We start from the raw sequence: 24,027 nt of genomic DNA on the forward strand, positions 1-24,027 counted from the left end.
AATGAATGACACATCTAGTTGCAGCTCATTCGACCTTGATTTAAAAATCATTTGCAATCTTAAAATAGAATGGTTCTGAAATATAAAAAGTATTTCAGTTTTACCTCCTGAGTGTGAATGTATTTGAAAAATCAGAGGGGAAGCTGTCAAAGGGAAGTAGAATATCTGTACCACCACCTACACTCTCTCAAACAAAAATTATAATGTAGTTATACAGAAGTATGTTCTAACGGAACACTCATTTTGTTAAAATGTGTGTGGGACCCTGTAGGTTTAAAAAGTGCCAGGTCTGACCATAAGATAAAATAATAATACCACTAGTTGGTATTCATATAGCATTTTTCTACTGAAGACCTTAAAATGATTTATGTGTATAATTCAATCTTCTGGTGATGTTATTTGGAATCTTAGCCAGTATGCTTTTAATACATCAAGCAACCTGGAAAATGATCAAGCCTCACTGTAGATGAAGTTTTTAGGAATTTAATTTCTTGTTGCAAACCTGGGAAATAAGAGAGTAATGATCCCTAAACCAAGGCAACTCTTGCACGTAGGCAACTTCTCCATAGACTGTTGCTACATGTGGTATGAAGGACACCATTCAAAGCCCCCACAATGTTGCTGCTGCTGCTGCTGCTAAGTCGCTTCAGTCATGTCTGACTCTGCGACCCCATAGACAGCAGCCCACCAGGCTTCCCCGTCCCTGGGATTCTCCAGGCAAGAACACTGGAGTGGGTTGCCATTTCCTTCTCCAATGCATGAAAGTGAAAAGTGAAAGTGAAGTCTCTCCTTCGTGTCTGACTCTTTGCGACCCCATGGACTGCAGCCTACCAGGCTCCTCCGTCCATGGGATTTTCCAGGCAAGAGTACTGGAGTGGGGTGCCATTGCCTTCTCCGCCCCACAATGTTACACTCCATTTAATATGCTGCCAAGTAACAAATTTCAAGGCAAAACTTTAATTCAATCGTTTCTTTGAAAGGTTCAGTGTCTCTACTCAGAAATGATAGAGGATTTATTCAAAAAATTAAAATCTGATGAAGAGGCTACTTGAGAATTTCTAGTATTGCAGCAACATTTTATACACATTTTTTCTATTTAAAGCACTTATATTTCACATCAAGATTGCTATTTTAGGTTAAGATACCATGTTAAAGAACTGTTGTGTCCTTATGATATGAGGATTGATGTAAGATAAAGCACTTCGTTGCCATGGGGATCAGTAAATAGTCTTGATCTGGGATACTAGTTTCCATTGCCAAGACATGGGTGGAATAAGGTGGTTCCCACAGACTCTGTTTTCTCTAGACTAAAAATACTGTATGATTTCCATTAAAGGACAATTAAAAAATTTCCTGATGGTTTTGCTTAAAGGAAACATACCCTATCATTTTCAGAACAGTTAATCAGTGAGCTCATGAGGCAGTATTTTGAGATTATATTTGTATGTAATATTAATTATGCCCACACTAGGTTGTATCAAAGGTGCTGTAGCAACTGCCGCTTTTTTTAGTATTGTTTCATGTGGTCTTAGAGAAGAAATAGTTTATGAAGATATAAACAAAATTATTCCTTTTAAGTTTGACAATATAAAGCTTAGCACATTGAAGTGAACCCTTTAAAAAAGTGTTGGTTTGCAAAATACTGTTCCAAACTGTTGTGATGAACATGAATTCTATTAATATTGCTTTTATGGCCTCTAGTCAAAAAAGCCAAAGCCTTGCATTTTTCCCCTTAAGCTTATTATTAAATAATATGTCAACATAAATTTAATTAACCTGTGTGTATATATATATATATATATATGAGGTTATAGAACTTGCAAAGTGATTTTACCACCAATCATTTTGCCTGATGTGAGGTTATAGAACTTGCAAAGTGATTTTACCACCAATCATTTTGCCTGATGTATGTCACCATTTTCTTAGATAGGCAGAGCTGGTAGTTACTAGTCTCTTTTTGTATGGTGAGATTCAGGATTAAAAAGATAAAAATGCTTGCCTAAAGCTACGTGGAAAATAAGAGTACGTTTGAGCACCAGATCCCAAAATGAAAACTACTCTCCCTATTCTACTGTAATATTATGAAAACAACATACATCATCTCATTCAGTCATTTCCTATGAACTCTATCGTTACATCGTCAAGACATGAATTTGATTCTGTGACAATAACACTAAAGTATCATCTGAATATTGAAAATTTGGTTGAACTAAATAGCAGTGAATTATAATTATCCATTGGCTGGGGCTAGGAATTCTACACATTGTCCTATAAATTAGAGTATTTATTTTAAGAAAATTTGACACACATTGAAAGAAATCACTGCAGATGGTGACTGTAGCCATGAAATTAAAAGACACTTGATCCTTGGAAGTAAAGTTATGACTAACCTAGACAGCATATTAAAAAGCAGAGACATTACTTTGCCAGCAAAGATCCATCTAATCAAAGCTATGGTTTTTCCAGTAGTCATGTATGGATGTGAAAGTTGGACTATAAAGAAAGCTGAGCGCCGAAGCATTGATGCTTTTGAACTGTGGTGTTGGAGAAGACTCTTGAGAGTCCCTTGGACTGCAAGGAGATCCAACCAGTCCATCCTAAAGGAAATCACTCCTGTATATTCATTGGAAGGGCTGAAGCTGAAACTCCAATACTTTGGCCACCCGATGTGAAGAACTGACTATTTGAAAAGACCCTGATGCTGGGAATGGCACCCCACTCCAGTACTCTTGCCTGGAAAATCCCATGGACAGAGGAGCCTGGTAGGCTGCAGTCCATGGGGTCGCACAGAGTCGGACACGACTGAGCGACTTCACTTTCACTTTTCACTTTCATGCACTGGAGAAGGAAATGGCAACCCACTCCAGTGTTCTTGCCTGGAGAATCCCAGGGACAGGGGAGCCTAGTGGGCTGCCGTCTATGGGGTCGCACAGAGTCAGACACGACTGAAGCGACTTAGCAGCAGCAGCAGATGCTGGGAAAGATTGAAAGCAGCAGGAGAAGGGAACGACAGAGGATGAGATGGCTGGATGGCATCACCGACTCAATGGACATGAGTTTGAATAAACTCTGGGAGTTGGTGATGGACGGGAAGGCCTGGCGTGCTGCAGTCCATGGGGTCGCAGAGTCAGACACGACTGAACGACTGAACTGAACTGAAAGTAACTAATTTTAAGTTTTGTTATAAACTCTGCCCAAATCAAATTTAATTTTCCTACTCAGAAGGTGAGTTTCCTTTCCCTTCTGTTTTTTTTTATCCAATGACCTCTGTGGCTTGTCAGCCTTAGTAAGTTTATCATTGTACAACTTAACCTATTTGGGGGTATTACTTTGATGGATGTCAAGCTAACACAGCCAGGTTTAAAATATTATTGTTATTATTCCTCATGCTGTCTTCCTTTAAGGTATGTGCTTTATATAGGGTATTTATTGGGCTATTTCCAGTTTTAAATGAGTGTAATTCATCAAGGGAGCAACACAAGCTAAAGAACCAAAGTGTATGCATATTGATGGACTCTGCTTCAGGAGTTTTAAAATACGTGCTTTCCTCTATTCAAACATCACCCTCTTTCATGCAGGCTCATCCCTCTCTGAACATCATTTATAAAAGCTGTCACTCGACTCGATAAGGGTCTCATTTTTCTCACCTGCTCCACAGGAGAGGCATCTGCTGGTTCCTGATACCCAGGTCCCTGGAGTTAAATGCTTCATGTCTCTACTGTCTTCCTTATTATCTTACCCTTTACTTCTATGAGCCACCCCCATAACTTTCCACAATCTTAATTCTCTCCTTAAATAATAGAGTTAGTTTCTTATGTTTGCAACCAGAGAATCCTGCTTGCTGTAGAAGAGTAAAAAGTAGGTATTTTAATTAGTGCTTCCTTTCTCTTTGAGCAATACTGTAAAATAACCCACTATTTTTGTCACTGAGCAATATTTATTATAGCAATATTATCGTTTTCTTAAATTACTAACATTCATTTACTGAGATACTGTGCCTTTTGCTTGAATCTCACAATGTTTTTCATAACCCATTTTAGGAGGGAGCCCCAGTGAAATGTACCTGTTTATCAAAGCTCCCTACAATCTTTATTATTTGGAGTTATGGGTCCCAAAATGTATCATCTGGATTTGAGATTCACTCATTTGGCTAGCACACCACTTGACCAGGCTCATTTAGGAGACAGAGAAATTGAAGTTCTGGTTACCTAGGTATATCTCTAGGTCAAAAGTTGTTTCTCTTTTCTCCAGCCTAGCAATCTGTTTGCTCTGCTAATTGAACTACTCCAGTCAGATCAATACCATCCCTTATCTGCAGTGAGGCAGGTAAGAAATCCAATCCCAGGTGGTGGATGAGCTGCTTTTCCCTCCTGCATGCCGGCCTACTGATGTAAGTCTTAGCATAACAGATGCTACTGGCAAAAGGTAAGTGTACTAAAATGAGAGCCATGTCCTTGCTGAGTTCCTTTACTCCTGACAGAGCATTAGTATTTCCCCCTCAAAGATCACCATTGCTGCTGCTGCTGCTGCTGAGTCGCTTCAGTGGTGTCCGACTCTGTTCGACCCCATAGACGGCAGCCCACCAGGCTCCCCCGTCCCTGGGATTCTCCAGGCAAGAACACTGGAGTGGGTTGCCATTGCCTTCTCCAATGCATGAAAGTGAAAAGTGAAAGTGAAGTCGCTCAGTCTCGTCAACTCTTAGCGACCCCATGGACTGCAGCCTACTAGGCTCCTCCATCCATGGGATTTTCCAGGCAAGAGTACTGGAGTGGGTTGCCATTGCCTTTACCAATTCAGTTTCTAGGAAGCCTATATTTAGTTCAGGGCTAGAAATAAACACAAGCATCATCATATCCACTCTTTATCCCTTATCCTTCTTAACATCTTTAAAGGAGGAATGATGAGAACTTATGAGAAAATAAGTTGAAAACTTCCTATTTTTTCCATTAAATCCAGTCCTCCTGTGTCCCTATGTCAGTCACGATCACAATCATTTGCACAGTGACCCAGGTTGGGAACCAAGCTTTCCAACTGGTTACTGTGCCTCCTATCTGGAGTTCTTATTCTTCTATGTTGTATCCAGTATGATCTTTGCTTGTTTGAAATGGACGGTTAGGTTGCTTCCATGTCTTGACTATTGTAAATTGCACTGCAATGAACATTGGGGTGCATGTATCTTTTCTAATTGGAGTGTTCCTCTTTTCCAGATATATGCCCAGGAGTGGAATTGCTGAATCATACAGCAACTCTATATTTAGTTTTTTAAGGAACTTCCATATGGCTCTCTTACAGTGGTTGTATCAATTTACATTTCCACAAACAGCATAGGAGGGTTCCCTTTTCTCCACACATCATCCAGCATTGTTATTTGTAGACTTTTTAATGATGGCCATTCTGACTGGTGTGACGTGCTATATCATTGTAGTTTTGATTTGCATTTCTCTAACGATCAGCGATACTGAGCATCTTTTCATGTACCTGTTGGCCATCTGCATGTCTTTTTTGGAGAAATGTCTGTTTAGGTCTTCTGCTCATTTTTTGATTTTTTTGATACCAAGCTATTTAAGTTGATTGTATATTTTGGAAGTTAAGCCCTTGTTGGTCACATTATTTGCAAATATTTTCTCTAGTCTATAGGTTATTTTTAAATTTTGGTTGTGGTTTCCTTTGCTGTGCAAAGCTTTTAAGTTTAATTAGGTCCCATTTGTTTATTTTTGTTTTTGTTTCCATTACTCTAGGAGACAGATCCAAAAAGATATTGCTATGATATATGTCAAAAAGTGTCCTGCCCATGTTTTCCCCTGGGAGTTGTATAGAATCTGGCCTTACATTTAGGTCTTCAATCCATTTTGAGTTTATTTCTGTGTATGGTATTTGAGAATGTTCTAACTTCATTCTTCTACATGTGGCTGTCCAGTTTTCCCAGCACCACTTATTGAAGAGACTGTTTTTTCTCCTTTGTACAATGTGATCTTTACTAAGTCTGGATCTGATTTTATCACTCTTCTGATTTAAGTCTTACTGTGGCTTCCAAGAGCTTTGTGGTTACTCTCAACTTCCCCAGCTTGCTATACAAGTTCCTTCCTGATTTGGTATCTGCTTGTTTCTTTCAGCTTATCTTCCAGCACTGTCTCATAAGCACCTTTCGCTCTGGTCATATTAAACTATTTGCCTCTGTCCTCAAGGATTTCATAGATGTAATTCTCTCTACTTCAAAATATTCTTACTATTTTTTATCTATCCATTACATTTTTGTTCTTCAAGACCAAGTTTTGAAAAGGAACCCTTCTGATCTCTTAACAATAAAGGTGTGTTTTCCTCTGTGTCTTCAATTCATCCTCAGCAAATATTTTAGCACCTGTCACATAAGATTACATTGTTGGGGACTTGCGTGGTGGCCCAGTGGTTAAGACTCTGCAGTTCCAATGCAGGGGTCAGGGGTTCAATCCCTGGTCAGGGAACTAAGATTCTTCACGCAGCATGGCATGGCCAAAATTAATAAATAAATAGAGATTACATTGCTGATTTACAGCTCTGGGTCTTCCACTGGATGTGAAACTTTAGGAGAGGAAAAGAGTGTATCACTTTGTGTTTATATGCTCCAGTACCCAGTTGTGTGCATAGAATATAGAAAGTCATCAAATTTCCTTTGGGAATTAAAGGAGAAATTTGAGAGTTAATAAACCAAGTAGATAGATGATATAGAGAAAAGTAAGTCAGCCAGGAAGGCAGAGTTGCAAAGTACACTTTACCACAAACAATTCCTCCTGGCTAATTATCTCCTTTTGCAATCACCAATCTTTCGATCTTGCTGAAACCACATTTTTTTTTCAAGCCCAGCCTGCTCACTTTCCCTAGGACTCTAGGTGAGGCTCATTTCCCTCTTGTAATAAGCATCTAGTATTGGGTATCATATACTCTTGCTTAACCAAGCTATTTCACTTCCCTGAATCAATTAGCTCCACATTTTCATCTCTTCTAATATGTTTGTTTTTCTATTAAATAGAAACAGAAGTAAATTCCCATTAGTATTTATGGACCTAAACATGCAACTTACAACCACTTTTACTTGAACTCTGGGTAGCTGCACAGCATATGGAGGACAGAATGAAAGCTATAGATTCAGAGGCTAAAGTGTGAACTTCAGTCTTCTCACTTTCTATCTATGTCATGCAGGTAGGGTATTGTTACCTTTCTCTTTAAGCCTCAGGCTCTTTTCAACAAAGCTGGGGATTATAATATCTTCCATAAGCAGTTCTGAAGGATGAGATCTGAAGCATGGGATCCCTACCTAGCACATAGTAGTTTCTCTGTAGATTGATAGTAATTATGTTAATACAAAGAATCTTTCCATTATAATCAGATATACTGATTTCACTTGGTTTCACACTCCTAGGTCATTCAATATTTTAAATCAAATTAAAAAGAGCATTAGAACTGTACATGGAAAAACAGACTGGTTCCATATTGGGGAAGGAGTACGTCAAGGCTGTATATTGTCACCCTGCTTATTTAAGTTATGTGCAGAGTACATCATGAGAAACGCTGGGCTGGAGGAAGCACAAGATGAAATCAAGTTTGCTGGGAGAAATATCAATAACCTCAGATATGCAGATGACACCACACTTATGGCAGAAAGTGAAGAAGAACTAAAGAGCTTCTTGATGAAAGTGAAAGAAGAGAGTGAAAACGTTGGCTTAAAGCTCAACATTCAGAAAACTAAGATCATGGCATCCAGTCCCATCACTTTATGGCAAATGGGGAAATAATGGAAACAGTGGCAGACTTCATTTTCTTGGGCTCCAAAATCACTGCAGATGGTAACTGCAGCCATGAAATTAAAAGACGTTTGCTCCTTGGAAGAAAAGCTGTGACCAACCTAGACAGAGACATTACTTTGCCAACAAAGGTCCGTCTAGTCAAAGCTATGGTTTTTCCAGTAGTCACGTATGGATGTGAGAGTTGGACTATAATGAAACCTGAGTGCCAAAGAGTTGATGCTTTTGAACTGTGGTGTTGGAGAAGACACTTGAGAGTCCCTTGGAGTGCAAGGAGATCCAACCAATCCATCCTAAAGGAGACCAGTCCTGAGTGTTCATTGGAAGGACTGATGTTGAAGTTGAAACTCCAATACTTTGGCCACCTGATGCGAAGAACTGGCTCATTTGAAAAGACCCTGATGCTAGGCAAGATTGAAAGTGGGAGGAGAAGGGGAAGGCAGAGGATGAGATAGTTGGATGGCATCACCGACTCGAAGGACATGAATTTTAGTAAGCTCTGGGAGTTGGTGATGGACAGGGAAGCCTGGCATACTGCAGTCCATGGGGTCACAGTGTCGGACATGACCTAGTGACTGTACTGAACTGAACTGAAAAGAGCATGTGAGACAGAAGGTTCTGAGTTCTAAACAAGAGAAAAAATTTTATTTCAGTTACAGTGACATTGCATACATTGATGTGTGAATGTTGAGGTCACTTGCTTTCTTGATTGGAAAGGTTTTTATTATGATCCTTCAAATATAGATGTGGATGTAAATATGAAAGATACCAAAAAAATTCCAGACTTGTTTTCCTATATTGTCCTTCCTTTTGCCCATTTACTTCATCCTTTCTTGCCATTATTCCCATGGTTCTTGCCATTATTTCTTCTGCTTGAGTACTCAGTGTTCTTATTTTTGCTCATATCTAGCCCACTTCATTATTTAGAGGGCTTTATTGAATTCACATCTCTGGCTTAATATATTCAATCTCCCATGGTTTTCTTAAAGGCTACTTGTACAGACCTTTTCTTCTTGTGCTCATGGTTTCCATTTGCCTCTTTGGATCTATTCTGTCCCTTTCTGTATCCTGGTCAGTCACCTGGGAGATCAATCTTAAGAACAGAATCATCTGGATTTTCTTGCCCTCTGGCTTTCATATGGGCTTAGTCAATGAGAGGCATTGGAAACATATTGAAGACTGGTAGAGGAGGTAGACTGATGTACCACATTCCTTCTGCCATACCAGCCCACTCCCTGACTGGCCAGAGTCCTGGCAGGGGCTGCTCTTCTTCTGGCCACACCTCCTATTGGGCAGACACACATCCACAGCTCCATCTCTATGAGGCTTCATTAACACTTAACTCTTTGCCTTATTATTGTATGTGTAGGCATCAAAGAGCCTTCTTGATATTAGAGTTCCTGGGTACCTCATATATTCTTTTTGGTCCCTGAAGCCTGTCCCAACATCTATAAAAAGTCCCTTCATGAAATCCTTCTCAGTTACATCCTTCCTGCTGGGATCTGCCTGATTCAGTTTCAGCATATCCTCCGTGCCAGGAAAAAGATATTTGCTTGCCGGAATTTGGCTCTGAAGGCTCACAATGGGTGAGGAGATGGGATTATTTGTTAAGTGATGAGATTGAGGTCTATAGGAGTTAAGTTATTGAGCAATACTTGCCCAATCACATGGCTGGTCAATGCATAGTCAGTTCTTTCAAATATTTATCAAAACCTAGAATTAGTCAGGCAGTGGAGATAAAGATAAAACATAGCCTCTACCCTTAATGACTTGCATTTTAGTGTAGGAGAGAGATGGATAACCCAATATTTAAAATATAGCAAAGCTAAATGCCCAGTACTAAGATAATTGGAGCAGGAAAACCCAGTTTAATCTAGGCTTTGCAGATGAAACCAAAAGATGAGGTAGGGAAAGAGAGATGGTTATTTGAGTACAATGTAAAGCAAGCCATCAGTTTGTCTTTTCTCACCTTTTTTCTTGCTGCAGCTCTGGTGATTAGAGTCTATTCCAAGCCTCATTTATTTTCTTCTGGACTGTGGTAAGGCCTACTGGAAAGTAGTGGATAAGCCATGCTTTCTGCCCTTTAATCATTCTCTATATTATGGTCTGCATAATGTTTTCAAAATGCAAATCTGGGACAAATCTCTGCTTAAAAGTATGCAATAATTCTCAGTTTTCTGAGAGTTAGGATAAAGAAAAGGCATGCTAAATAAATGCTTACATCGACTTGTTTCGTTTAGTCTGTTGTTTCTGTTCTGTTTAGTTTCTGTTGTTTAGTCACTAAGTGGTGTCTGACTCTTTGCAACCCCATGTACTGTAGCATGCCAGGCTTCCCTGTCCTTCACTGTCTCGTGAAGTTTGCTCAAACTCATGTCCGTTGAGTCAGCGATGCCACCCAACCATCTCATCCTCTGTTGCTCCCTTCTCCTCCTGCCCTCAATCTTTCCCAGGATCTGTGTCTTTTCTGATGAGTCCTTTCTAATGAGTTTCTGTTCCCGTCACCAGCTTCATGTCTGGCTACCCACTTCTCTCTTTTTGTTTTAATCTATATAACCTTCTTTTAGTTCCTTGAAAATTTTATTCTTCTCCCATCACAAGGCATACATATTCTGTTCCCACACTCCTCTGAACTTCTTGTTATTTATCTGGGGATTTCTCTTCAAACTTCAAGCCTTAGGTAGAAAATCATTTCCATGAGGAAGATACCCCAGGAAATTTCCTGGCCACGTCAGGCCCCCATTTTATGCTTTCCTGACACGCTATAGTTACTCTTGGCATCATTGATCCCAATTCTGATGAAATTAAAAGTGTTCATTTTTTATTTTTACATCTTGTGAACTGGTATGATTTCCATTTCTTTTTTTTTTAATTTTATTTTATTTTATTTTTAAACTTTACATAATTGTATTAGTTTTGATTTCCATTTCTTAACCAGCTTATCCCTATCTTTAGATTCAATGCTGTACTGATGGTAAAAGCTCAGTAAGTAATTTTTGAATGACTATGTGAATGATTATGAAGAAAGAGTGAATTCTGAGAAAGCGTTGTACATTAGAGAAATATGCATGTAATGTGGAGTGATGAAACATGTGGCTGGAGCCTCATTTACAAAAGCCAAATCCTGAAGGGCCGTAAATGCATAATAAATTTGGATTTACTGTTATCTGTGATAAGCAGCCTTTATTTTTAAGCTTGGACTTTTTCAGGTTTGTTGACTGGCTGAAGAATGATTGTTGTAGAGAGAAGCTGGAGTCAAAGAGACTAATTAAGGGGCAAATGCATTTATCTGGCAGAGAAAAATTAAGAGCATATACTGATGTAGTATTTCTCAAGTTTGCTGCAAATCTTAATGACCTGGATAGCTAATAAATACCACAGAGGCCCAGGCTCCTTGAAGTGGGACAGGGCACAATCCTTTGTATTTTCACCAATACAAATTTCCCCAGGGATTTCTGATATACATACATTTCCCCCCGCTGCGGATCAGTTTACTATTGCTTTTCCTTGTAAGGAAGGGGAAAAGGGGCCAAGAAGGTGGTTCACTTCTCTCCTCTTCTGTGCTTCTTCTAAGTCCAAAGTCAGTGTTTCTTCTCTCTTGCTCCTAGTCAGATTCAGACTTCTAAGCTTCAGAATCCTCATATGTAAAATGAGGGATCTAGACACATTCTCACCCACTTTTAAGAATCTATAAAATGAAACAGCACATGAGATGGTCTTTTTGATATACTGCCAGGATGCTTATTGAAGAAAGTTGCTAAATTAAATTAGAATATACTCATGATCAAAGTGAACAAACAAAAAAATTGCAATTATTTTTAACTATATAAAAAAGCTGTATAAATCAACTTTATTTCAGTTAAAAAAATAAAAGATGCTGTAAAATTGGTAAAAAAAAAATAATTTAACCATATGTTGTTTGCAAGAAAGGAATAAAAATAAGATCCCTTGAAGGGGGGCATGGCAACTCCGTCTAGTATTCTTGCCTGAAGAATCCCAGAGGAGCCTGGTGGGCTACAAACCATAGGCTCACAAAGAGTCAGACATGACTGAAGCGACGTAGCAAGCATTCACGAGCGCGCGCGCGCACACACACACACACACACACACACACACACACAGACAATTAAAAAAAAACTTTTTGAAGGTTTTTACTGATGTGTTCATGGGCTTCCCAGATGGCTCAGTGGTAAAGAATCTGCCTATCAAGCAGGAGATGTGGTTCTGTCCCTGGGTTGGGAAGATTTCCTGGAGAAGGATCAACCCCATCCAGTTTTTTTCTTGCCTGGGAAATCCCATGGACAGAGGACCCTAGAGGGCTACAGTCCCTGGGGTTGCAAAGAGACAGGCATGACTTAGAGACTGAAAAATAACAACATGTTTAATCCCAGATGAGTTAACAAGATGGTAGCCCCACTTTGTAAAAAGTACTATGACTACATTACCAAACATACTTTTCAACTGATACCCATCTATCTGAGAACCACTGAAGAAAAGAGAAAGCAGTGAGATGAAGTCTTGATAAAGTTGAATGATGAGAGACTGGGGATGGGTACAAGTGAGGAATTCATATTAACTTTCATGTCGTTGGCTCTGATGGCCATTTCTGTCATTGGCTAAGAGGAGAGATTTTTGGCTCTGCATCTTTATTATTGGAATGAAAGTCCACTGTACTCATCTCATTTTATCAGTGTCTGTCACCTGCAAAGTCTATCCCAGTTGATTAGTGAAAAGTTGGGGTTAGAATAGCTCCCTACATGACAGAAGAGATAATGTTAGAACTTAGATTTTCTAATTTCTAGTCCATGATACAGTCTCATAAATCACAGGTGATAATTTATATGCATCTTATACTATATATATATTTATATATATTTCCCTCTATGTATATTGTTGCTCCACTGTCAGCTTAATTTAACCATGAAAGTTTCATGCTAAACTCACTGTAGTGATTTTTAATTTTGATAGTCTAAATATTTGCCCATTTGTTGCCAAATCTTTCATGATTCAAGAAGTTTAGTATTAGCACCCAAACTCTGGATAGTATTAAATGTTCCTCATATGATTTTAAAGAGATACCACATACACACTGCTGCTAAGTCGCTTCAGTCGTGTCCAACTCTGTGCGACCCCATAGACGGCGGCCCACCAGGCTCCCCCGTCCCTGGGATTCTCCAGGCAAGAACACTGGAGTGGGTTGCCATTTCCTTCTCCAATGCATGAAAGTGAAAAGTGAAAGTGAGGTCGCTTAGTTGTGTCCGACCCTCAGCGACCCCATGGACTGCAGCCTACCAGGCTCCTCCGTCCATGGGATTTTCCAGGCAAGAGTACTGAAGTGGGGTGCCATTGCCTTCTCCAACATACACACTAGCATAGTATTAATATTTGCTGATTTTTAATGGTACTATTGAAATTTTTTAAAAAGTGTTACAGATTTAATACTAACTTGATATCTTTTTTAATGCCTGGAGGATGGTAGCATTCTCTGCAATGTGTATTTTAATATTAAGTGTAAGGGACTTCCCTGGTGGTTTGGTTTTTAAAACTCTTGGGTTCCAGTGCAGGGGCCATGGATTTGATCCCTGGTCAGGGAACTATCCCACATGCCAGGTGGCACAGCCAAAATGTGTGTGTGTGTGTGTGTGTGTGTGTGTGTTTAAAAAACTGGGCAGTATACGGGGGCAGGAAGGTCCAAAAAATGCAATGGTCTGTTTTGTTATTATTCCTATACTTAATTTTACAGAAAATAAAGGGAAATAGATGGAGAAACAGTGGAAACAGTGTCAGACTTTATTTTTCTGGGCTCCAAAATCACTGCAGATGGTGACTGCAGCCATGAAATTAAAAGACGCTTACTCCTTGGAAGGAAAGTTATGAGCAACCTAGATAGCATATTCAAAAGCAGAGATGTTACTTTGCCAAGAAAGGTCCATCTAGTCAAGGCTATGGTTTTGCCAGTGGTCATGTATGGATGTGAGAGTTGGACTGTGAAGAAGGCTGAGCACAGAAGAACTGATGCTTTTGAACTGTGGTGTTGGAGAAGACTCTTGAGAATCCCTTGGACTGCAAGGAGATCCAACCAGTCCATTCTGAAGGAGATCAGCCCTGGGATTTCTTTGGAAGAAATGATGCTAAAGCTGAAACTCCAGTACTGTGGCCACCTTATGCGAAGAGTTGACTCATTGGAAAAGACTCTGATGCTGGGAGGGATTGGGGGCAGGAGGAGAAGGGGATGACAGAGGATGAGATGGCTGGATGGCATCGCTGACTCGATGGACGTGAGTCTGAGTGAACTCCGGGAGTTGGTGATGGACAGGGAGGCCTGGCGTGCTGCGATTCATGGGGTCGCAGAGAGTCAGACACGACTGAGCGACTGATCTGATCTGATCTGAAATATATTTTTAGTGAAATTATTAAAATGTCCCTCCATTTGTCAAAATGAGAAACAAGCTGGAATAGTAGAAAGGACTTGGGCATGGGTCCAGACACCGATACCCAGTGGTGGGGCCTTGGTCTAATCACTTACTGCTCTCTGTGTGTAAGTTTCCTCAGCTTTAAGATGATGGGAATGACTAGTCTCTAAAAATCCCTTCTAGTTCTACAATTCTGGGATTCTAGATTTTATCCACTGAGCATCTGCATAGTGTTTAATAGAAATGTGGTTTAATCTGGGAACATCTGTTACCGTCTATAACATATTTTGCCAAGTCCTTGACCTTAATTTTACCATGGACATCAGATGCTCCTTCCCAGAGTTTACTCTGCATTTTATCAAACGGACATCAGTTATACTTGTGTCTGGAATAGTCTCAATATGATTCAAAAAAAAATATGCCAGGTTTGTTAACATTACCATTAAGTGACTTTTAAATTAAGGTTGTCCATACTATCAGTGATACAGTTCAGTGCTATTTTACTATTAGAAATTACATAAACTTCTCATTTACATTTTTATCCTCATAGTATTTATTGCAAAATAAAGGTACTTTTGTTGAAGGCATAATACTTTTTCTAAATAAACACGGATTCAAAAAGAGTTCTGTGACCTACATATTAACTTATTAATTGAATAAATATACTGCTGTTCCATTTCTTCTAATAAGCAATATTCCCTCACTAGTAATTTTAACTCTATCATTAATGTAGAAACTTGCTTCTTTCTACTGGAAGTTTTGTTTTTATGATTTTTCTAGCTTTAAGAAGTATGTAGTTTGGGCCATAGAATTCCCCCAATTTTAATTTACTTGAAATCAAGGAGATGGAATAATTTTTTTTCTATCTTTGCTTTTACTATTTGCTAAGAATATAGCTCATTAGAAGAAAAAGTGCATCTTTCCATGGTTAATTATTAAGCCAGTGCAAATCTTTGATTCCAAGGGGAATAAAGGATAATAAAAAAAGAAGCAAACAAATAACCTAATAGACCCAGTACACTTCACTGCTACACTTTGAGTCTCTGTTTTCCAATGAGCAGATGATGGTGGGCAATGGATGGTATAGTGATTGCTTTGTGAAATGTACTGAAAATTATTTGAGATAACAACAGGCAGCTCTTGACCCATAGTTATAGTTATTGAGAAATGCCCATTATTTCATGATTAATTTAATATGCAGAATAAAGTTACACATAAGAGGGTTCCCTATGGCCCTGCTATTTTATGACTGCATGTTAGAAACACATTCATTTTGTTTTATCTTGTGCTTTCTCCTTTATAGTGAGACACACAAATGTCATTAAGCATTTTGGGCTTCCCAGGACTGTCTTCTTTCCTTTTGCTTCTGGTACTGTATTGTTGGTCATCATTGGTTGTATGTTTTCAGCAGCTGGGGATCAAGTGTTGATTTTCTCTCCCAGTATATTAATAATTTAGACTTTTCAAAGAAGCTTTCTATAGTAGCCTTTTTAATTAGCCTTGTTTCTATTTCTTCTTAGAAACCCTTGATTTCTCCATAAAGAAAACTTAAAAATGTCATCAAACATGTATCCTTACAAAAAAAATAGACAATATTTTGCAAAATAAATGCTAGCAAGCATAATGGAAGTCTGTATCACCTTTCTCTGATTCCTCTTCCACACCCTATCCTTGTCTTCACCAATTCCTTCATCCCAGCTCATGTCTGGCCTCAGCCTGTCTGTACTGAGTGCCTCTCTCAGCCACCTGGGGTCTTCTACTCCCCCAGAGTTGTGTCTGCTGTGCTGGTGCTTCAAGAATCCAGGTACCTCAGAGAGTGAGGTTGAGGCAATAGACAGAGGCAAGGGGAGTAAATATATCCATTTGTGTTGTACTTTTCAAAAGTAAAAAAAAAAAAAAAAATCCTTCTAATGATGAAGTGACAGTGTTAGTCACTCAGTTGTGTGTGACTCTTTGTGACCCCAGGGATTCTAGCCCACCAGGCTCCTCTTCATGGAATTCTCCAGGCAAGAATATTGAAGTGGGTAGCCACTCCCTTCTCCAGGGGATCCCCAGGGGATCTCCAGGCAATCCAACCCAGGGATTGAATCCCAGTCTCCCACAATGCAGGCAGATTCTTCACCATCTGAGCCACCTCCTATTGGCTTATTAGATCACTTTGTGGTCTGGATGGGGCAGGAACTACCATCTCCATGGTAAAGACACCTAAGACTCGTAAGGGTTAAATGACCGCATAAGGTCATGCAGGTTGGAAGGATTCCAAGTTAGTTTTAGCTGGTATCTTCTGAATGCAGCTTCAGGATTCTTTCCACTACTTCATGCCAACAATCTATTTTGGGAATACTATCAGTGATGTCTGAACTTGTCTTTGGGAAATCCCGTCATTCACTCAGGCAGTTTGTGAGGTGCTTTGGTTATGGAAAAAAAAAAAGAGAGAAATCTTAAAACTTTGCTATGATGACAACTAAGAATGTTAACAGCCTATTAAAATAAGACATAAGGATTTAGGAAGGTATGTATAACCACACTATATGACCTGAAAAGCAGAGTGATTAATATTGCTGAAAGTTTCCACTATGGAAAACATGAGTTGAATAAAAGCAGTGGACAGGTCATCAGCTCATTCTGTTTCTGAGATAGGTAAGTTTTCTTCCATGAATGCAGGATAAAAGGATGAGATTGTCACTGCTTTTCATTCCACACAAATTGCATAGTACCAGTTGTGGAAGACAAGGTGCTAAAATGCCTTGAGAAGTGCAATGAAAGAGGTAAGATTTTGGACTTTGGATCAATGATCCAATGAGTTTAGATTCAGGGGGATTTGTAGGGTTGTGGCTAAAATTAAATGAAATAAGAAAAAGAGTTGTTACACAGTGCATTGAACATGTGCTAAAAACAATTTAGTAAATTGTTTCCATGCTGTCAGTTGAATGAGTCTGTTGGCCTGAAACAGACTGCCAGATATTTCTCCAGCAAAGATGGGCTTATTGAGGATCAGCAGAGAACTGCAATTTGAGATCTGCAACCATAGCAGTTCCCTTAGGGCAAAGGAAGGAGAATACTTTTTTAGAGAGAAGGGCTTTAGTAAACAGAGTCCATGGCTTTTCATTGGTTGAGTCCTTGCTGGGAAAAAAGAGGAGACTTTATTCTTCCTGTTGGACTCTGCTATCATCACACAGAGTGTGAGCTTCCCCTCCTGGTTTCTCAACTCTATTTAATTGAAATTTTTGTTTATTAATTTCTTACAAGGTCAAAGAATTCAGAAAATGCTTCTGGATTTGGGGGTGGGGGATAAAAGACCCTGATGCTGGGGAAGACTGAAGACAGGAAGAGAAGGGGATGACAGGATGAGATGGCAGGATGGCATCACCATTCAATGGACATGAGTTTGAGCAAACTCCAGGAGATGGTGAAGGACAAGGAAGCCTGGCATGCTGCCGTCCATGGGGTCACGAAGAGTCAGACATGACTTAGTGACTGAAAACCAACAAAAGCTTAATTGTTCACAACAGTCAAAATTAGTTATTTTACCAATAAATATGCTGGCAACATATTGGAAAATTTTTCTTTAAATTTTCCTTTGTATAAGTAGTTCTAAGCCATAGACTACATTGTAATTATTTAAGAGGTAAGGCAAGCAACAAACAAAATATCAAGGCATACTTCAGACCAATTAAATCTGAATTTCTAAGGATGGGTCAGGAGATATATATATTTAAGCTGACCAGGTGATTCTAGGGCTTCCCTTGCAGCTCAGCTGGTAAAAAATCCACCTGCAATGCTGGAGATCCTGCTTCAATTCCTGGTTTGGGAGGATCCCTTGAAGAATGGAATCGCTACCCACTCCAGTATTTTGGCCCAGAGAAGTCCATAGATTGTATATCCATGCTGTTGCAGAGTCCGGCATGACTAAGCGACTTTCACTTTCAGGTGATTCTAACCCATGGCCATAGTTGAGAAATGTAAGTTTGTTAGGTAATTTAATCACAGAGTCTCTTTTGATGACCACGATTGATGTGTGTCTATTTCAGGGTCAGTGATAAAGCCCTTCTTTTTCTTCTCATAATCCCTCAGTTTCCTGAAGACACATCAGCCTGCAATGTCCCTTGAAATGGTAAGTGACCTGGAAAAGTAATTGGAGATCTGGTCTGAGCTGAAGCCTTGCAGCTGAGAGGAGGAAACAAATGTAGAAGCTTCTCAGTGTTTGACTGCAAGTCGCCATGACTGTGACTTTTTTCTTGTCTCTCTGAATCCTTTCCTTCCTGCCTTTTCTCATTATTTATCTTATTACTCTGTGTCTTTTAAGTTTCTTGTTTGTGTTCCTTAATTTTTTTCTTTCACTTTCTCTTCTCAGAGAAAACATACTTGCTTCAGTGTAAGAAAAGTGAGTGGACATACATCTGTTGTAATGCCGGCAAGTTCTACCAGCTTCACTTTGATTTTTTGCTCCATAAGCAGTTTGGAATGGCTTAGATTTTTTTTTTTATTACTAGATTACCACAGTAATACAACTTAGCTCTTGTATTAATGTTGTGTGTCAGGAATACTTATCCAATGTTAATTGGTTAAATCTTAATGGTTATCCAATGTGTTGGTGTATGGTTATTCAATGTAATCTCTTAATATCATTTTACTTCTGTAGAATCAGTAGTAATGTCCTCATCTTCAGTCCTCATTTTAGTAATTGTTCTCTTTTTACTTAGTTCAGATGCTGCTGCTGCTGCTAAGTCGCTTCAGTCGTGTCTGACTCTGTGCGACCCCATGGACTGCAGCCTACCAGGCTCTTCCATCCATGGGATTTTCCAGGCAAGAGTACTGGAGTGGGGTGCCATTGCCTTCTCCGAGTTAAGTATTTGTCAATTTTGTTGGTCTTTTCAAAGAACCAACTTTAAGTTTCAATAATTTCCTCTATTATTTTCTGTTCTTTACTTCATTGATTTCTACTCCTTCACTATCTCTGCTCTAACTTTCATTACTTCCTTTGTTCTGCAGTGGGGTTTAGTTTATTCTTTTTTATCTGGTTCCCTAAGTTGTAAAATTAGGTTTTTGACTTGAGACCTTTCTTGTTTTTTTTAAGTGTAAACACTTTTAGCTATAAACTTCCCCATTAAGCACTGCTTTTGCTATGTCCTGTAAGTTTTGGCAAATTGTATTTTCATTTTCATTCATCTCTAAATATTTTCTAATTTCACTTATAAGTTTTCCTTTGACCCACTGCCTCTTTAATGTGTTGCTGAATTTCCAAAAATTGTGAAATTTCCAGATTTACCTCTTATTGATTTCTGTCTTCCATTCTGGTCAGAAAAGATATTTGATGTGAACTCTATCTTTCATATCTATTGATACTTTAATTTTAATGTGTTAGTCTCTTAAAACATGCAGAAAACAAAAAGTGTTGTTACAATTTCACAGTTGTTACAATAATGCAAGCTTTTATACTTGCCCTTATTTTCTCTTATTGCAATCTTAATTTTGCCCTATAGTTTTGAGTTACTATCTAGTGTCCCATCATTTCACTCTGCAGGTGTTCGCTTGAGCCTTACTTGTGGGTTGGATCTAGTGGTAGCAGAGTCCCCAACTTCTCTTTTATCTGGGAATATCTTAAAGTCTCTCTTAATTTGAGAAAGTCTTTAATAGCTGACTCCCAGAAAGAGAAAAAGAGAATGAAATGGGGTGAGGGCAGTGGGCCTTTAAATCCCCTGGAGAATCACTTCCGCTAGAGGGGGAGGAGCTGTCAGAAATGGGAGGAAGTGAAACAAAAGTAGCCACCATCACTTTGTCTATACATCTGTATGACCAGAAACAGCAATCAACAGTCAGAACACAGATCCCCAGTGACTGGAAGAAAAGGTTTGTTTTTCCCAGCCTGGTTCCCACAAGCTGTGTGCAAGCTGCTCTAGGAACACGTGCGTAGCTGCCTGAGTGGGAGATGAGTAGCTACTACTGTACCAAGAGCTGAAATAGACTGCAGTAAACCACAGTTTACCGTCCATGCCTTCTCCTGGGTCTTGCATGCCTTCAATAGACTCTAGAATTTCAAAATAGTCACACCAGACAGATTTGGCCAGGGTTGCTGTCTATATGGGGAGACAGATTCCTGGTACTTCTTATTCTGCCATTCTTCCCAGAATGCCATGAATGGCTAATTTTTTATCATCTCGATGAGAACCATTTTCTATTAATTAACTCAGCTTTCTAAAACATTATTAATCTGGAATCCCAAGGAAGAAAACTTTTCAAGAAAGATTTCTGATCATCTTAAAAGGCTTTCTTCAACCTTCATTGTCCAAAGTAAAGTACATTTTGGAGAACAAATTTCACAATAGATCTTTAGCTTTTCCCCTGCAATACAATCTGTTCAAATTCAATACTCATATGCAAGCATTATGCACTATAGTTGGTCACAAATAGCTTTAAATCACATTTACTTCCTTTAATGTTTATGTTTATGTCAATATCAGTGTCTAAGTGATACGGTTCTTCATCTCTTTACCTCAACAATAAAACTCAATATCAATTCCAGACACCTCTTGATTCTTCCAGCTCATGTTGAGGCTGTACATGAAAGGGGAATATATTTTTATTTCAATAGAGAGTTTTACAAAGTTTGCAACTCCATTTTTCAATCCACATTGAATGAAACATCTATGCACTTAATAGTTCATTTATTCATATATAGTATCAGTTCTTTTTACCATTAGAACTTTATAAGTTTTCAGCACAGTCTAGTGATTCTGATTTGAGAGAAAACTTTAATCAATTACTAATTGACTGGTTAGGTAAAAGTTAATATGTTAGTTTCTGGGAATACAACAGTAAGTTAGTCATAGATTCTTTTCTTAAGAAGCCTTCAGATTATTGGGTGGAAGATGTTGGATCAGAGGGAAAAGACATACATAATCAATTATATTTAAGCATAGTAAGTGCAGAAGTAGAAAGTACGGAAGGGGTGGATAACAAATACTGCTTGGAGGAGTCATAAAAGGACATTACAGAGATGAAACCCAATCTCAGCCTTGATAATTAGGAGTTTACTAGGCAAAGTAGATGGGGACAGTAAAATAAGTGAACAGCATTGCAATGACATATTGGCATGTTCAAAGATGTGAAATTCAAATGGAAAAATCAGGGTTTTTATAAGAGAAAAGCAATCAGGGTAGATTTTGAAAAATTTACTAAAAGCCAGATTTTGAAGGGTTTTATATTCTGAACCAAAGACACTGGACTCAATTCTGTGGACAATAGAACAGTAAAGGGAATTTTAAAATGGGAGAGTGATTTGTGAATATTTGTTTATCAAGAAGTAGAACTGACTCATTTGAAAAGACCCTGATGCTGGGATAGATTGAAGGAGGGAGGAGAAGGGGACGACAGAGGATGAGATGGCTGGATGGCATCACCGACTCCATGGACATGAGTTTGAGTAAACTCCGGGAGTTGGTGATGGACAGGGAGGCCTGGTGTGCTGCAGTCCATGGGGTCACAATGAGTTGGACACGACTGAGCGACTGAACTGAATTGAACTGAATTTCTAATAGTACACAGAGGATTAATTAGTAGCTAGTAGCAGACCCAAGAAAGAAATGTCCTCAGCCTTGGAAAGAAGATAGAGAAGAGGATTAATACTTGAGAGACTTTCATGAAATATAATTGAATGAATTTGCCATTGGTTTGCTTTACATTTTGAATGGGTTTGCTTAGGAGAAAGTTAACTTTGAAGTATATGAGGTCACTAGAGGTAACTAACTGGTCACTATACATTCAGGCATGGAGTTTGAGAGAGAGTTGAAATAATGTGGATGTATGAGCTAAAGCAGAAAGTTCAAATGGAAAGTTAAGTTATCCAAGGGCAAAGCTCTAATGGTAGGTTTCCATTCCAGACATTAGCTAGGTGTTATCTTTAGTAGACTCTCCTTGTTCAGAGTTTAGTAGGATTTCTGCAGGTGTGACTGAATGAATTATCTTTTGACATCATATTTTATATCCCTTTTGACTTTCTGAAAAAGAATAATCCAAATTGAGAGTATATATTTATATATTATACTCTTATTTTAAAAAAGAGTAATGAATTAGCACAGCAACAATATTTCTTAATAATGATAAAATTGCTTAATTATTAAAAAATATTCACTAGAAGAAGGTAAAATGGTAGAGATTATATTAACAGTCCTTTAAAGTAAGAATAATTCATAATCTCACATTACAGGTGAAGTACATGAAGCTTGGAGAGTTTAATAACTGGGATTCAAACTCAGGTTCCAAAGCTCTAGATCCCATGCTCTAAACCAGTGGTTTTAAAGTATTACTGATGCCTAGATCCATCTCCAGAGAGTTTTACTTAATTGCCTCAAATGAGGCTCAGGCATTGGTCCTAAAAGCTCCCTTGGCAATTCTAATTGCAGCCAGAGATACACACCAGTGCTTTAAACTTTGTCACTTCATTGCCTCCTTTTTTGGAAGATAGTACCACATTGCACTAGTATCTGAATGGCTCCCCCTGGAGTTCAACCTACCTAGTGCCCTGTGGAGTTGTACAGAGTAGTAGCTGTGCTTCAACACACATCCACCCTCTGAAAAATGCTTCAAACCCATGAGTTTCAATAATTAACTGAAACTACTTTTACTTAAAGACTTCCAGAATTGGAAAAGTTTTTCTACCTCTTTTATGATTATGTGCTAGTTTTTAAGAACTTAAGAGATCCTATATACATATCAGGAATTACTACAGTCAAAAAGAAACTACTACCATCAATATATTTATTTGATTGATTATAAGTATAATCTATCAGTAGAGCCACAGATCCAGAAATAGGCAGGATTCTTTAATTTTTGAAATGGAGAGCAATGCCATGGTGTTACTATGCAGGATGCAGTTGTTGGGGAAAGACAGGAATGATGTAGCCTTTGAAGGAGGGGAGTTAGAACAAACTGTCATCCTCAGTTCTTACAGTTTCTTACTCCTTTTGAAAACCTTTAGCTTCATTTACTCCTGGGAGGGCTTCACAAAGCTCCTGACCAACTAGAATTGGTCTAGAGATATACTGGAAAACAACATGACAAAATCAAGGGTGGGTTAGGATAGAGGTAGGCCGAGAGTCTAGACAGAATAATCCTGCTGTAATGTCAGGAAGATGTGCTGGCATCCTCAGATGCCATCCTGGACATTCCTGAATGGAGACAGTGGGAACAGAACCAGAGCGACAAAAACGTTAGCTGTTATGGAAAAAGAATGGGCACTAAAGACAGACAGTCCAATCTAGCCTGATACTTCATTAGCTGTGTGACCTTGGGAAAAATAATTAACCTTTCTGAATTGCAATTTGCTCTTCTATAAAAGGAGGTGGTGGTACTTTCCTCCCACGTTTTATGTGAATACCTGAATGTGAAAAGTACCCAGCTCAGAGCCTCTTTTATTGATTTCTCCACCACATTGGCCTCAGGTGAAGCAATGCTGCTACTGCTGCTAAGTCGCTTCAGTTGTGTCTGACTCTGTGCGACCCCATAGACGGCAGTCCACCAGGCTCCCCCGTTCCCGGGATTCTCCAGGCAAGAACACTGGAGTGGGTTGCCATTTCCCTCTCCAGTGCATGAAAGTGAAAAGTGAAAGTGAAGTCGCTCAGTCGTGTCCAACTCTTAGCGTCCCCATGGACTACAACCCGCCAGGCTCCTCCGTCCATGGGATTCTCCAGGCAAGAGCACCGGAGTGGGGTGCCATTGCCTTCTCCAGGTGAAGCACAGTGGTAGCCAAAGCAGAAAGTGCAAGGGAAAGGCAGCCATGGTGATGGTAATTCAAAGAGGTGAAAATGAAGTAGGCCAGACAGGGAGCACCATTACATTCT

The sequence above is a fragment of the Bos javanicus genome, chromosome 11, assembly GCF_032452875.1.
Source record: "Bos javanicus breed banteng chromosome 11, ARS-OSU_banteng_1.0, whole genome shotgun sequence".
In the NCBI taxonomy this organism is placed as follows: Eukaryota; Metazoa; Chordata; class Mammalia; order Artiodactyla; family Bovidae; genus Bos; species Bos javanicus.